The sequence below is a fragment of the Artemia franciscana genome, chromosome 17 (genome assembly GCF_032884065.1).
Source record: "Artemia franciscana chromosome 17, ASM3288406v1, whole genome shotgun sequence".
NCBI lineage: Eukaryota > Metazoa > Arthropoda > Branchiopoda > Anostraca > Artemiidae > Artemia > Artemia franciscana.
Genome location: NC_088879.1, coordinates 33,480,443 through 33,497,393, shown reverse-complemented (window position 1 = coordinate 33,497,393; position 16,951 = coordinate 33,480,443). Strand labels below are relative to the sequence as shown.

Here is a 16,951-nt window from a genome sequence, read left to right as displayed (position 1 = left end):
AGATTTATACTAGAGAAGTTGTACTGAAGAAGATATTCGAAATCGTATCTTCGAATCCAAGCGAAAATAAAATTCTCTTTGCTATTTTTTTTTTGTCATTTTGCCACAGATTTTTTTTTTTCATCAAACTTAACCATCGAAATTTGTGTCAAAAATGGTAACATTGTTTAGATATAGAAAGGTGAATCAAATGGTATGTTTATTTGTAGGTTTTGTTTTGGTAAGTCTTTTAAAAGCCTCCCGGTTTACCCTTTCGTAGGAAGTTCTGCTTCCTTTACGTCCTTTCATATAATGTATTGAAAACCCACTTGGGGGACAGCCGGCTTTTAATTTACTCCAAGAAGGATGACCAAAGACAATTATTGACAATCGTCATTAATTGCAACGTCAGCACTTGCAACATTTCCTAGCCGTTTAAACTGTTCATTATAGTCCTAGATAGTAAGATTGAACCATATTTTTCCTTCTACTTATTCTTTGGTGTTCGGTCAGTCAGTTGAACATCTAAAACAGCCCTTACTAACTTTTCCGTTTAACTGGCCATTATATGCTGGGTTTTATTTTCAGTAGAGTGTAGTTCGGTATCAACACAAAAACTAAGCATCCAGAAGAAAACTTGGACTTGAGAACCAACTGTAGCGTAGTAGGTTTTATCTGATGGGATTATTTTTGCCAACTTTTACCCTTAGAATCTCAAGTTCTTAAAAGTTTTATCTAACATTTCGTTTTGTTTTTTTTCTTCTTCTTCTTCTTCTTCTTCTTAGAAGTTAGACTTGAGATGCAATTTTAACGTAGTAAATTACGTCAGATGGTATTATTTTAGTCGAGTATTACCTTTAGAATTGCAAGTTCTTAAAGGTCTTATTGGGTATTTTTGCACTTTAGATAATACCCACAAACTAGTTGCTTAGCTCATCTCAAAGAAAACATCAGCAGGGCAAAGTAGATTATGAAGATGAAGGTGTAAACAGTGATAACTATCAGCAGGACAAGGTAAATCAAAAGGATCAAGGAGTGAACATATACCCCTGCTTATGTGTTCTTGAGGACAGCTCAGTAAACAGTTACAATTATCAGCAGGGTAAGATAGATTATGAGGATCAATTTGTGACTGAATATACATTTCTTGTGAATCCATCCCTTGAGAAAAGCTTAGTAAACAGCGACAATTATTATAATGGCCATTATCAGCTTGACAATGTAGGTTACGAGGATAAAGGCGTGACTTAACATACATTCACTGCTGATCCGTCCCTTACGAACAACTTAGTAAAGAGTAGCAATTATCAGGAGGGGAAGGTAGATTGCGAGGATACAGGTGTGATTGAACATCAGTAAAGGTGGTTTTTTATAAGTAAAGTTGCTGGTTTATGGTCTATTTTTTTATCATTAACTATTAAATAATTAATAAGAAGAGAATCGGTCAAGAATTGGTAAATGGTCATGGGTTGAAGTCTCTTTAAACTAGGATGTCAATCCCAGTTTTCTTTTAACTGGGACTTTGTGTCAATCTCTTTGTTCTAAGGTTGAGTTTATTTTGTAGGAAGTGAGTTTAGGCGGTTGGTCATTGACCCATTTGGCTGGTGAGAATGAAACTGTGTACAAGTTTAACCGTTCGCTGAAATTGGCTCCTCATTCGACTGTCACCGTTTGGTCCGCTGGTACAAACCAAGCTCATGAGCCACCCCATGATCTGTTGATGAAAGAGCAACGCTGGTTTGTGGCCGATCACATGACTACACACTTGTACAACGGCAGTGGAGAGGTAAGCAACAAATAACTATATCGTTTAGAATTTGTTGGCAAATAAATTCTTTTACACAGCAGGGGGCCGTAAACAGATGATATCATAAGTGATAAACTTTTTTTCTTGACATTTGTTAGCCAATTTAAATGAAAACCATGACCAAGCCAAGAAAAGTGGTCACCTCTTGGCCGTCTCTAGAATTTCATACCTCTATGAGTAAAATCTACAGAAAAGGAAAGTGCATCCAAACCATGTGCAGAAAATAAGTAATTGTAGTACTAGTTTCCTCTTGTAAATTAGCTATCACAACAAAGTCCTTGCTATATTCTTACCAGAGAGCTCAATTAAATTTACTGTTGGAATACCAAGGACATCAAAATAAAGGTGTTACAATAGAACATGTTTAGTGTTGCCACGTTGGATCGTTGTGGTAGAGTTGCTAAATCAAAAATGTTACGTTAAAGGCTTTACAGCAGATTTTTTTTTATTGTTGCCACGTTGAATGTTTACAGTAGAGGTGTTGCGTCAGTGGCTCCCAACCGATTTTGAGCTATGTCCCACCTAGGCATTTCTAAAATCCTGATGCTCTCCTTGTGATATTTGGATTTTTTTTCCAAATTTCCCGTGTATTCAAGGCATACTTTATACGAAAATATAATGAAAAATATTGTCTGAATACAACGCCTTTTCTAGGTGTCAACACTGTATGACGTCATTGCAATACTACCATGTATCTTTTTTGTTCATTAAACGCATATGATTGTAAAGTCGTTTTCTTGAAAAAGGCTTTTTTTTATTAATTACAGTCAGCTGAAGGGTGCACGTCCTGTCCTTGAACCACCAATATATTGCCATGCCCCAACGGTGGGGCCTGCGCCGCACGTTGGGAGTCGGCATTACAGTGGGAGTGTCGCCGCGTCGAACCGTAAAAGAAAGAAAACGTAATCAGTTAAATGAGTTAGAAAGTCAGAGAAAAAATTCAAATATGAACATTCCGTTGATTGTCAGAGACATCTATATCTTCAAATGAAAGTAATACCTTCTTTAGCTGTAGTACCATATTTGTTGCTGATTTTCATTCTTTTTCTTTTTAATTTGGTGCTTGCTATCACCTAAAGTTGAATATGGAAGTCTTTTTCATTGTAAATTGGATACTCAATTTATCTGTATTCTGCAAAATGTATGGTTTTGTTAGTTTTATTTAGCGAATTCTGATTATCAGATTCCATTTTCACTGTCCTTGATACTTTCAACTTTTTTAAACCGGAACCTTAAACTTTTATTGGCAATGCCTTCAGTTGAAATTGAGATATTCAAAAGTCGATATCACAGATTATTGATGCTAGCACAGATTTTAGACTTCAATTTTTTGCAAACTTCAAAAGTCGTCTGATCAGAGGATGTGGCATCCTATAGGTTGATAATATCCAGTAACAGTGATCGGGTGGAGCGTTATAGATTCAAAACACGGGCAGAGTGGTATCCAATCAAATCTAACAAATTGTAAACCCTTTTTAGAATCCCAAACTTCATACGAGAAATGAGTTCCAGTTGAATTTTGTGTTATAATTTATTCTATGCAGCAAGTCAAATGGTATATCCAAATGAATAGACCTTTTTTTATTTGACTTGTTTTAAGGCAATTTGTAGTATGTTTTGTGGGCTGTTTTCAATGTTGAATTAGTCTTTTTAATTAAAAAAAAGATATTAACCAAAAACGGTTTAAGCACAAACCGGAAGATATAATAAAGAAACAAATAAGTAATAAGCATTAATCAATAAAAAAAGAATGACACAAGACAGCCAGAAAAAAGTATAAGCCAGAAAGGAATGTTTAAGCTTATTTTGGGAGCATGAAATAAAAGAAAAAACGAACAAGAAAAACAAATATAAAACGAACAATTTATAATTGTGTTTATGTTGTGTATCTTAATTATATGTGTGTTTATAATTGTGTAATAATTATGTTGTAATTATGAAAAATAATAAGTTTGCTTGATTATGCCTCTTGGCTTTTGTGCAACAGCTGAAAACAGGCTGTTGTCGTTTATGTTTATATTTTTTATTCAGACATAAATCAAGTTGTTTTTATTCCTCTTTGTCATTTTCCTTGAAAAATAAATGTATTGAGAAAAAAAAACCTGTGGTCTGTTTTAACAGTTTAAAAACCGAGTTATAAAGTATTTCAAAGGGTGTTAATTTCAAAGACCGTTATCTGACATTTTCACATTTCTTAGCTAATTGCCATAAGACTTTGCTAAGCTGTTCTCATGAAAGCCCCCTCCCATTGCAGGGGGGGGGGGGGGCTCAGAATGCAGCTCAGAAAATGTGTATTGGTAATTATTTCAGCTGATTTAAATGTCAGATACGACCTTTAGCAACGATAAATTCCTTTGTAATGCTTCACGATTACAGGGTTGGATAAAGCCTTGCCCCAGCAGTTCTCTTGGTGTACCATGCCTGCCGCTAGGTCACTAAAAGTCGAACAGTAAAAGTAGTATAAAGTAATAAATAGTAATAATGAATGATAATTGGTCGTATACTGTAAAATAAATGATATAGTATAAAGTAATAAATATCAATAATAAAAATAGTAATAATTGAAACTAGTAATAATAGCAAAAACAGGGTGGAACATTTCCAATCCAAAGGTCGTGCAAACTAAATAATTACGGTAATAAGCCTCATTAAAAAAAAAAGACAAAAAAAAAAAAAAAAAAATCATAACAAAGCCTACGAACAAAACCATATGAGCCGATTACTCTTATCCCAGGCTGATGTTTTTGTTGTTAAGTACAATTCTTGGGTAAGCTTGTGATATGGTTGAGAGACCAATTTTTCGTATGACTGCTAAGAAACACACGCCTGAGACACTATGACTTTTTATGACCTTTATTTTACTTTTCTAATACGTTGTTTTTGGTTGTCTATCAAGCAGTTAAGGGGATATATATCTTATTCCGTTTAATGAGCCTGTGCTACATTTGTAAATATCTTTGGAATGTTTTATATTATCAGTATTATTGTATAATCAAAGTATCCTATACATGTTGTAGAATTGGCCTTTTAAAAAAATATTTTTTACTTTTTTTTGCTTTTTTTTTTGTCTTGCCTCTCTAATTTCATAAATTAAGCTTCTTAAGTGGAATCGAAATGGCAGCGTGACAAATGAAAGCAAAAATTTAGCATACATACTCCAGCAATAAGGAGGAAAATAACTTTTATTTGTAAGTCTAATTAATTATGAATTATTGACTTTATAGTCCAACATTTCCTTTTAATTAGCTTTTTAATTATTTTTCAATCAAGCTTTATGTTAATTGTTTATTCGCTTCTTTTAATTTTATCCTCAGTTAGCTTTTTTAAGTTCAGTTGGTTAGTTTTTTAGTATAGCTATGCTTTTGATTTACTTTAATTTGTTTTTAATCAAAAATTTGGTTTAATTAGCTCTAATCCTATTAATTAACTCTGCGGCCTGGGCATTTCTTTTTTTTATTGGTTTATAGGATTGTTTAACGTAAGCTCAATCGCGATTCTTTTGTACCATGCAATGGTATATCGACACTTGCTTGATTAAATTAATAGTAAACTTAGACTTAAACCCTCCTACGCCTGAGGGCGCATAGAGGCGCGACGGCTGACCTCCAGCTTGACTGACCTTGTGGGAAAGACCAAAGTTCATTCAAAAAGGTTTGGAGACTCGTTGCCTCTTTCTCCAGGGATCTACCAAGTGTGCTGCGTTGTCTTCCACTCCTTGGAATGCCGGATGGGGTTCAACACCATAAATCGTGTGGGAGGCGTCCTTCGCTCATGCGGGTCATATGCCCCCAATACTTACATCTTCTCATTTTGATCTTGTTGGTCACCAGTGGTTGTTCGGTATCAGCCCTAATCTGGACATTCGTTACTCTATTGGTCCAATGTACCGCAAGGATTCTACGCAGGCAATTATTCTCGAAACTAAGTAGTTTTTTCTCATCATTCTTTGAAAGGCTCCAGGACTCGCATTCATATAAAAGTAACAGAGAGTACATTACTCCTAAACAATCGCAATTTCAACATCTGAGAGCAGTATCTACATCTCCATATATTCTTCAGCTGAGAAAATGCTCCACCTGCACACACTATCCGTAGCAAGACTTCTCTATCACAATTCCCATCTTGGGTAATTGTACTATCGAGGTACTTGAATTCTCTGACCTCTTCTATATCAATGCCTTCATATGGAATCCCAGCTGCAATGGTCGTCACAACTGCGTTTGACATACTTTTCGTTTTATTAATATTAATCTTGAGGCCAACAGGGGCCGCTTTTGCTGCTAGTTCATTCAGATTATGTTGAATGTCCTCTTGGCAGTGAGCCACACGATCAATATCGTCAGCGAAATCGCAGTCGTGTATTTGACGTACGGGGCTTAATTGTATGCCTCCTCTAAAGTGGCAAGCTCGAAGAAAAAAAATCCATAAGTATTGTGAATAATATTGGAGATAGTAAACATCCTTGGCGTACACTGGACTCGACAGGGAACCACTCTGACAGCCCATTCAAATAGTAAAGAGTATTGGAGACATTATTTACAGCAAAAAAAAAAAAAAAAAAAAAATTTGGATGTTGCAAAAATACAGTTATTTCAACCAGCCAGGCGGCCAAGCCAGGAGGAGTTCTGTCGGCTGCTGTATCGTCTGAATTCACAATGAGTTCGAAGGCGGATTTGATGGAGTTCATCCAGGATTTTAAATGACCTCCACGCCTTTTTCTCCGACTTGGTAGCGGTTTGTAACGAAGTGCCCTAGAAACAAAGGGATTATCAGGCTTTTTGACAGGCATGGTCAAACCAGGAGACTGCGGTGCCGAATCATGGTTTCAAAATTGATGGTTGCTAAATTAATAAAGAATAAATTCCTAAATGAAAATGATAAAATAAATAAATTACTAAATAGAAAAGTAATACAACTGATTGCTAAAAAAGATAAATGCTGAATAAATCATAATTTGCTTGAATACCAAAGAGTTTGGCTGTTTGGGAGACTGTCAAACATGATGATCAGAACTGTCCCTGTATAAAAATAGTGTCATCCAGCAGGACTGGACGAAATCGAAAAGTGAATTATGGAAGTCTAAATACAAGTTTTAGCTGTATGTATTTTTTTTCTTCAATTTTTATTTTTGAATGAAGGTGACAATAAAAGAATCATGTATACAGAAAGGGCTCAATTGGTACATTGACCGAAGTTTTCTCTTAATTAGTCTATGTTCTGGATGTCGTCCCTAGTCGCAACTATTCTAAAAGAATAAAATAGTTTAAAGACAAAAAAAAAATGTTTTTAATTTCTTAAACTATCAGGTTGTTTTTTGTTTTTGTTTTTTGAAATAAACTTTGATCCTTTATGAATTACTTATTTGCATTTATCGCAACTAAGCTTGTTTTTGAATTAAATTTATTTCAAATGTGTCAAAACCTCCAAAACAGGTGAGTTAAATTCAAAATGCTAAATATTATCGGTAAAATTGTTAGAAGATGAAAATTCGGAGAAAAAAAAGGCTTAAGCACACCCAGTATATGTGGTAGTGGATTGATGTTTCTATTATTCCCCCTCCCCGAAAGAAAATGGAGGTTTAAAAAAAAAATTACGAATATATTACCGTTCGTTGTGACGTCCAAGTTTTTTATTTTTGTTAACATTAGCGTTAAAGCTCTGCTGTAGAATAGTGCGGTATATTTGGTGTCTTTAAGGTCATTTGTAAAGGGCCTAAGACTTCTCTGTTCATTTACCATGTTAGGTTAATATTAGTTTTGTTTTGGTTTTCTTGTAGAAAGCCATTTATTACTTTTTTTTGCTGAATACTGTGTTTTCTTTTTGTATTTATATGTGTTTGTCAAATTGTGTTTTATTTAGGAAGTGGCTGCTCGGGACTGTCAACTCGAACAAAGTTCATCCTCTGAGTCAACCCAAAGAGAGATTGTCGGGTTGCCAGGTGGCAACGGAGATTCCGTCCCTACTGTAAGCTACCGTCGCAATTTGCTTTCCTTTCTTGGATTCGGACCCACCCAAAGGCCGTCAATTCAAGATTAAAGCTTTCCCTACTGTTGATTGCTTACAGGTGTAGATTTGAACTAGAGTAATTTTATGTGTAGCCAGCGATGCCAAGTCAAGTAAAAAATAAATACCGTTTTGTTTGAGACACATCGTAAAACAGGCAGATGATGTACGTTGAATGGGGGTTAGGGGCTAGAAGTCACCCACTCTTAAGTTTGTTTTTTATACAAACAATTTGCTATAATTAAATTCTTGGACAAATCACTGATGAAATTCAAATGGATTTTTGGCTTGTTGCATTTTGTATTCTTGCTCGGGAAACCAAACATTTAAGGGATAATAAAGGAAAACATGTGAGAGAGGAAACCCTTACCTAAGGTAAAGGTATAAACTTCTACCTTTACCTAAAGACTTTAAAAGGAGTCTGAATGTTCTTGTTCTTTTATCATTTAAGCAGAGACAAAACTGCTTGAAAAAAAAAAAATACAATTCAGTTCAAAAGAGTAAATTCTCCCTGAAAATCGAAGCAATTTTCCTTACCAAAGAATTAAAGCAAATTTTTTTATCTAAAGGATTTTAATTTGTGTATGTGCGTGGGGGAAGGTAAGGATTTGTTTTTACTTTTATTTTAGGATCAACTTATGAGTTTGAGAAATACTGCTTAGTTTTTTTAAGAGAAGTTGTCTTGTTACCTACATTTGATGATTAAACTGAATTTAATTAAAATTCAGTTAATTAAAAATGATTATAATTATAAGAATTTAATGATTTATTATAATTTAATTATAATCAATTTCCTTTTGCAACAGTTTTGTGCAGAGGAGTGGCACAGATGTTTGATATCATGGTGGGGCTAAAGTTGAATTGAAGTCAGGCCAATTACAGCTCATGGAGTCTAGTACATAGACTTCCAACCTGCGTTTCAGCCGCTACGTGGTTGCACTACTTCTTACTTGACTTCAAAGTATATCCTGCCTCCTCATAAACGTTCATGAAAGTAGTTATTATTCAGTACTTATTTTCGATTCGCTGGCTACATCCTTCTTGTTTGGAATCTTGATTGTGTTTACTTCAACCAAAAGAACCTATAGTACTTATGTATTAATAATGAATGATTGTTAGGTTCAGAATGTATTTGCTTTTGTTGCTTGTTTTTGAGAATTATCAGTGTTCATGGTGATGGGAATTATATCTGGAGACTTTTTAAATTGCTACCGAAACTGCCGATTTAAATTTAGTGCTAGAAAAGCTTTGCTCTTTTGCTTTTTAAGTATCGCTTAAAATTGATAACAGTTACAAAAAAGCCATTCTAATGTGTTTAATGCAAAATAAAAATATATAATAGAATGATAGTACAAGTAAAATTAATAAAAGTAAACATAGAGTTTAAAAATCCTTTAAACGCAGAAAAAAAGACCTTAGAATATGTAAGAAAACACAAAAAAAAACCTACAGAAATAAGCGTTGGTTGGTGTTTTTTTTATGTGTTTTCGCTAGAAAACTCGCCTCTTCGTATTATCCTAAATTTTTTTAAATATATATATATATATGTATATATTTATATATATATTCACTGTCTTAATTATTTTCCTTATTCCTGTTCCTATGTGTAGGATAAAGAAATTTCGCTTTTTTGCGTTTATCCCATTTTTCTTACTCTAAACCTTTTTCTTCATGCTATAATTGATTTGCCATTTGAGTCTTTTCAATTTTTTCTTATTTTTGTCCTTTCCCCTATTCTTTAATCTATAAATAGCGTAAAAAAATTAGAAATTTTGCATTTCTTCTTTTCTTTTCATCTCCTTTTCCTTATATATTAATATATTTCCCTTATATTTTTCTCTATGTATTTTCCTTATATATAATATTTAAGTTTCGGATCAAAAGTTTCGCTTTCTGGGTTTTTCCCTGTTTTCATTATCTTAATTATTTTTCTTATTCTTTATCCTGTGCATAGGATAAAGAAATTTTGCTTTTTTTGCGTTTATCCCGTTTTTCTTACTCTTGACCTTTTCTTCGTGCTTTATATGGATTCGCCTTTTGGGTTTTTTCGTTTTTTTCTTACTTTTGTCCTTTCCCCTATCCTTTAACCTATAAATAGCGTAAAAAAATTCCAATTTTTGCATTTCTTCTCCTTTTTTTCATCTCTTTTTCCTTAATATTTATGTTATAAATTGGATAAAAAGTTTCGCTTTCTGCGTTTTTCCCTATGTTCATTGTCTTGATTATTTTCCTTATTCTTTATCCTCTATATAGGGTAAAGAAATTTCGCTTTTTTGCGTCTATCCCATTTGTCTAACCCTGAACCTTTTTCTTCATGCTATATATGGATTCGCCTTTTTAGCTTTTTTCGTTTTTTTTCTTATTTTTGTCCTTTCCCCTATTCTTTAATCAATAAATAGTGTAAAAAAATCTAATTTGTGCATTTCTTCTCTTTTTTTCATCTCCTTTTCCGTAATATTTATGTTATAAATTGGAGAAAAAGTTTCGCTTTCTGTATTTTCCCGTGTTTTCGTAATCTTAATTGTTTGCCTTATTCTTTATCCTATGTAAAGGAAAAAGAATTTTGCTTTTTGTCTTTTTCCCATTTTTGTCTTACCCTTAACCTTTTTCTTCTTGCTATATGTACGATGAGAAATCAGTTTTTTAATTTTTTCTTATTGTTGTCCTTTTCCCTATTCTTTAATCTAAAAAAAGCGCAAAACAAATTTACTTTTTTTTTTCTCTCCTTTTTTCCATCTCCGGTTCCTTAATATCTATATTATAAATAGGATAAAAAGTTTCAGTTTCTGTGTTTGTTTGTTTGTTGTTTTTTTTTCATTTTTCATGTTTTTCTCTTTGCAACTCTTTTAGGATTCTTTTTTTTTTCATTAATCCATAAAAATTTGTGAGAGATGATCTCATCTGAAAATGAAAAATTGTTGCAAATGACATTACATAGATCATATTGTTTTGGTAGAAACTTTAGATCTTGTTCATTGGAGGTGGATTCATAGAGTTTAATTTCAGTTGAGAATCCCATTAACCAACGAAGGAAGAAAAAAGAACTGGAGTTAAAATTAGTACTCCGGGATATCAACACATTTATTAACATCATTAAAGAATCTGATTTATTTCAGATTTGTAAAAAGTTGGTTAAATACTTCTCTTTTTTTGTGCGGCTTATGGAATATGTAGGAAATAGCCCAAATAGTTTAAAATTAATTAAAATAAAGTAAGGGTTTTTTCCAGTTTAAATTTCCAATTATCTCTGTGGCTTACAGATTGTAAGAAAGCAAAAATAGCACAAATGTTTTTTCATATTGTTGGTTTTTCTAAGCTTGAGTGGCGGACCTTTGTGCTCTGTGCTTTGGGATTAGATTTTGCTCTTGATGGGTTTTTCTCAGTCAGTGTTTTTCTGTTAATTTGTGCTCAGTTTAAATATTCTTAATTGGATGTCTTGGCTGGATAAAAACTTTTTCAAAGCAATACATTCCGCTTAATTATCTATTAAAAACAGACGAACCTTCCGCAAAATACAAGAAACTAGTGCACATTTTACGCAGCTAATAATTGCAGCTAACGTTTTCCAAGCGATCGTTTCAGCTATATGACTAATAGCGATACACTAAAAAGAAACCAAGAAGGGGCTAATTTACCCAAAAATTCTTCGATATAAGAGGAAACAATAAAACAAAGAAACCAAGAAGAAGCTAATTTACACAAAAATTCTTCGATACAAGAGGACACACTGTAGGAAACACTAAAACAAAGAAATCAACAAGGAGCTAATTTACGCAAAAATTCTTCAATATAAGGAATGGAAAAAAAAAAACCACAAAATATTAGGACAGAGGGTTAGCCTCGTTACTTTATAAAGGCTTGGCTAAGACATACCCAATAACTTACTCAACTTCAGATATAATTGAAGAATATTCGAGTGAGTTAGATTCTTATTGGATCATCAAGTATTTTTTTAGTATTCAGTATGGCATTTTAGTGGTTCTTTTTTGTTGCGTTAGAGACGGCGATTAGTCATATAGCTGAAGCATTTTTACAGATTGTGCTTTGGTCATTCTCTTCAGAAAATCCCTCATTTACTTCTTATATTTTCTATCAAACTGTAAAATTTTCAAATGTGTTAATTCAGCTATAAACTCTATTTGCTTTCTAAAATTAACTTGGAATTTTGGAATAAATTCACTGATTAAAGGGTTTTGGTATCTGATGTAAAAACTTGCTAACATTGATTTTGAAACGGAAGAATTGGCAACTCCTGTTCTGAACTGAGACCTGCTTTTACTAGGCACTACGTATAACCGGAAGTTTAAGGTCAAATTTAATGCGTTGTTTAGTGGTTGCTTTAACTAAATTAAGCGCGTTACTGTTTAAAAACACATTTGATTTTACAGTAATATGTTCTTTCTCAATTTCCCCCCCCCCCTCTCGTAAGCTTTTTTCTCCAGAAAAATTAAATTAGTTCTTTAACTGATTAAGTTTGTTTACTTAAAAAAAGATATACCCACAAAACTTACCCACATACCCACAAAAAAATAAATAAAAAAGGGATGTCTACAAAATTCGAGGCCCAATGCTCATGCAACCTTAGTGATTTCTTATTTAATATTTCAGACTTTTTGTTTGTGTAGCATTTTCTTTCTTTGCGTTATCTCATGTTTTCAGATTTTACGTAAAGTCCTATTCATCATTTTTTGTTTTTGCATTTTTATGATTTGGATTTTTTTTTTCGATAGCATAAATAATGTAGCTGTATCTATATCAGTTGATTTTTACTCTGCCACAAGCTTATTTTTTTTTTGCTGTACGAGTCTTTTATATACTCAGCAAGGTTAGATTGGCTTTGAGGTGTTCATGCTGAGAAATTCCTGTGTCTAAGTTGATTTGGGTATACAAGATATATCCAAAGAAATATCCAATGTAAAGTTTCATGAGTAATAATTTAATAGAAAAAGAAGGGTTTTTGTTGGGATTCGTGCAAATCTCAATTTGTATTACAACTGTTTAGTTACTATCAAGAGTGCCTTCAGACATTTCAAAAGGTGGGGGTATGATATTTAATATTTTATTTATTTCAAAATTTGTTAAAATTTCCATAAGATTCCATAAACCATCAGTCTTATATTTTGGTCTTCTATTAGGGAACAACCCCTTCCTCTTGTATGGCTTTAGGCCACTGCTAGTAAATAGCTCGATAGACTTGCGGTTGTTTGATCACATCTTAAGCCAACTTATAACATATGTCGTTATTCTAAGCTATCTGTTCCTTTCTCTTTCCTTAAACTTTAAGAGTTTAAGTTAATGTTGAAGAGACTGTCTGGGGTAATGCTTGTTGCTGAGATTGCACCATCAGCTTCAACCTCGTTTGAAGCCTCGTTTTTTTTGGCCTGCTTGGAAATTAGTTAGCTAGATATTGTAGGGACATCCCCGAATCTTCAAGGCAAATAAAAAAATATAGCCTATTTCGTTCTCCGGCTTCTCCATCCAAAGGTCAGGTCTGTGTGCACCTGTGATTTATCATTATAGTTGTGTACCTTTCTCACTAATCCCTCAAAGTGACGATCCCGATACTTTCTGAGAAATGCAAGCCGTCTTCGAAAAGAGCAATGGTGTTCTCACGTGTTTTTCTTTTTTCCGAGTTTTTTTTTTTAGATTTACAAAATACATACATTTTAAACAGTTGACACTGTCCAGTCAACCAGAAACAATCAACATATTTGGATCGAAACAAAACCAATGGGCAACCGATCCTATGGCAGTCGGTAAACCTTTTTGCTTAAAATCAAAATTCCACCTTAGCTCTCCTACAGGTTTGGAATGGTTCGCTTATATTTTTAAAGCCATGGCTGAGAAATATAGCTTGAGTAAAAAGAGAGTGGGGGGGGGGGTAAGTATCGCACTGTGGTAAACACTAAAAGCTGCATTCAAATCATGTTGTTGTCTTCTTTTTTTTTTATTCTAAATGGTAGCTATAGTAAAATTTCTTTTTAATGTCGCGCTTTTACGCTTTCTTATTTTTTAATTTTGAATAATCTTTGTCAGCGTGATTTATGTACATTTCTTAATACCCCCCCCCCCCCCACATCTTGAAAACAAAAATAACTAAATGACTGTTTAGAGCCGTTATATTATGAATTCGGACTATTTTACTACTAATAAATGAACTTTACATTGTTATTTGCTCGTCTTCACTCTGCAGGTGACATTTGGAAGAGATGTATTTGCAGTTTTTTCCGTATCCAGTTTTTTGGCTTATGTCGAATGGAGCATTCCTAAAGGAAAATTCCGTCGAAAGATGCGACTGAATGGATTAAACCATATCTTCTGAAAACTAAGAACTAATTTCAGACGTTACGTGAAATTCTTAAGAGTTGTTTTCCCTTTTTTGATCCACCTTCAAATCATCAAATTTATAGAAAGATTTTTCTCCGTTTTTTCTGTATTGTATTTTTCTCTTTCTCTTGAAAAGGTTACTATTTATTTAATTACAAGATATGCACAGGGAACTAAAATATCTCGAAATCGAATATCTTGCTTATTTGGATATGCATGGCTACGGCTCTATGAAAAAGGGATCAAGGTCCTATTTTGATTTAGTAAGGGTTCTTATACTTTCTATATCTGAACAATAAGCTAAAACAGACCAGCCATGACGGTCATTTCCTGAGGATGTATGGTACATCGACCCTCTGAAGGACTTGAAAAAGAAATGATTCTTTTGAACTACTGCGAAAAAAAAACCCATGAGACTAGATATTGAAAGTTCAATCAAGTTAGACCCACTGTCTGATTTCTTTAGCTGAACGATTTGCTTTGTAATTACATTGGGCAATAACTGACCAGGCTTTAATGGATGATTTAAACGCTTTTTAATATTATTCCGCTGCTTAACACCTCACTCATTTCGCTTTCTCTTATTTTTTAGGAATGTACACCAGAGAAGGAAAAATGTGTTATTATGTAAAACCAGGACGCACAGTGTATTCAGTGTTATGATAAATTTCTCTCTCTTCTTGTTGGCGAGCGCCCGGTGAAAATTCTTTTTATACTTTGAACCGAGGCTACGATATTACCTTACTGTCAAGCGTAAAGCTCGTGTCTGATGCTATTCCACTTCTGAGGCAACTGACAAAAGCTGTTTGCTAAGCTATTTGTTAAGGTCAGCATGGCAATTTATGTATTCACTGTTCGATCTTCCTTATCTATGTTGCACTACTGATCCTATCCCTCAGAGTAGCCTAGCAAACAGTTTTTGGCAATTGTCTTTGAATTAAGAAAATGCTAGACAGGACCTTTAGGCACTAATAGCAGCGTTATTATTCACTGAAGTCTTTGTGGATATTAATAGCCCTGTGAGTTTTTTTTTTTAAACCCGACTCTCGACTGGTGAAATCTAAATGTGTTTCTTAAATTTGTTTGTTCTGAGATTTCAATGGAGAATGTATCCTGAGTGTGGAAATAAATCGTAAGTGTGGAAGTTAACAAAATAAATTTGAAAATAAATATATGCAGTGCCATCACCCGTTTTTTAATCCTTTCAAGATAAAATTGAGCGGTATTGTAGATTTGAATTAGTAGTGCTATTGTAGATATGAACAATAGTGGATTGTAAAATATATGGTTTAGAACTACGCTTGTTGTTCTATAAATGAGAATGTAAAACCTCTAAATGTAACGTAGAAAGTTGTATGTGGTTCCTTTAACTAAAATTGGCCTCTTGGAAGTATTCTTATTCTTTTGATAAAGATGTATAAAAAAAACTTCAGGTTTTGTCTAGAAAGCTAAAATTCTCTTCATAGGCTGTTTTCTCGCAACCTCGGTCTAAAACTAAAATAGGCCACTTGGAAGTATTCTTATTCTTTTGATTAAGATGTATAAAAAGCCTTCAGCTTTAGTCTAGAAAGCTAAAATTCTTTTCATTGGCTGTTTTCTCGCAACTTCGGTCTAAAACTAAAATTGGTAACTTGTAAGTATTCTTATTCTTTTGATAAAGATATATAAAAAAAACTTCAGCTTTAGTCTAGAAAGCTAAAATTCTCTTCATTGGCTGTTTTCTCGCAACCTCGGTCTAAAACTAAATTGGCCACTTGGAAGTATTCTTATTCTTTTGATAAAGATGTATCAAAAACCTTCAGCTTTAGTCTAGAAACCTTAAATTTTCTTCATTGGCCGTTTTCACGCAACCTCGGTTGAGTGGCCTCAGAATTAATCAAGAACCGAAATGAGAACAAAGTGGATCTTTATATCCAAATAAGCTGCATTATGGCTTACAGTTTATCATTCCTCATTCAGACAAGTTTTCCGGAAAAGAGCTTAATAGTTTTAACAAAGAAATCTAATATGGACAAATCATAATGATGTTTCATTTTTCGGTCTTTTTTTCAAAGAAAACCTTTTTTATTTTAGAAAGGATAAAGTGCTGAAAATAACAGAAAAAATTCATTTTTGTAACTGAAGCACGGATTTTCACTCTTTAGAACTTCACAAAGTTTACACTGACCCGTTTTTCCTCCCAAGGTCCTTTTGCAGCCGTGTTTTGAACAACAGTGCCCGGGCCCAAGTTAACCTTTTCAGTCACCAGTTTTGTTCAATCACCCAAATTTTTAATTCAAGTAGTTGACCTGTTTTCTGCAGGTACTAAATTTTTGCTTGAAAGATTTAAAGGATAACCCCTATTCTCAGCTACTGTCCATATAGATAAATTAGAGATAATACAAGCGACCAAGTTAAGGAAGAAAAAACCCTGGTGTCTACATAGTGACTGAAAAGGACTAAAAAGAGGCGGATAACAAATATGTTACATTTCAATTTTTTGAAACAAAAGTTTTGTAGTGTTTTTTTTTTTTTCATTGAAATTAAAATTTAATATTGGACCATGTCTTTAGTTCTTTCTTGTACTAGACCTAGCTGTAATAAGTGCAGAATTTACCCTCGTTTCATGGTAAACTTAAAAAAAATCGACTAGATGTAAGGAGCAGTTTAAAAATTTAATGCGAACAGAAATTATTCCGTATATGAGGGAGGCTGTCCCTGTCTCAACCCTAGCTCTTTACGTTAAAGTCTTAAAGTTAAAAAATATATATATATCGTTCACATTCAACGACCCTTGTGCTTGAGCAATCGCTCTGTAATAATTGTGGCAGAAAGTCAAACTTCAGCGCTAAGAAC

The 16,951-nt window shown here is 33.4% G+C and overlaps 1 long non-coding RNA gene across 2 annotated transcripts; it reads left to right on the top strand.

Moving 5' to 3' along the window:
* The first annotated feature begins 1,541 nt into the window (after positions 1-1,541).
* LOC136038161 (uncharacterized) lies at positions 1,542-16,659 on the top strand. Of its 2 annotated transcripts, none has more exons than XR_010620139.1 (3): positions 1,542-1,765; positions 7,646-7,750; positions 14,709-16,659. It is a non-coding gene; the product is annotated as an uncharacterized LOC136038161 (long non-coding RNA). The 2 variants fall into 2 exon arrangements; XR_010620140.1 differs by having other exon boundaries at positions 7,646-7,850.
* Positions 16,660-16,951: the final 292 nt, after the last annotated feature.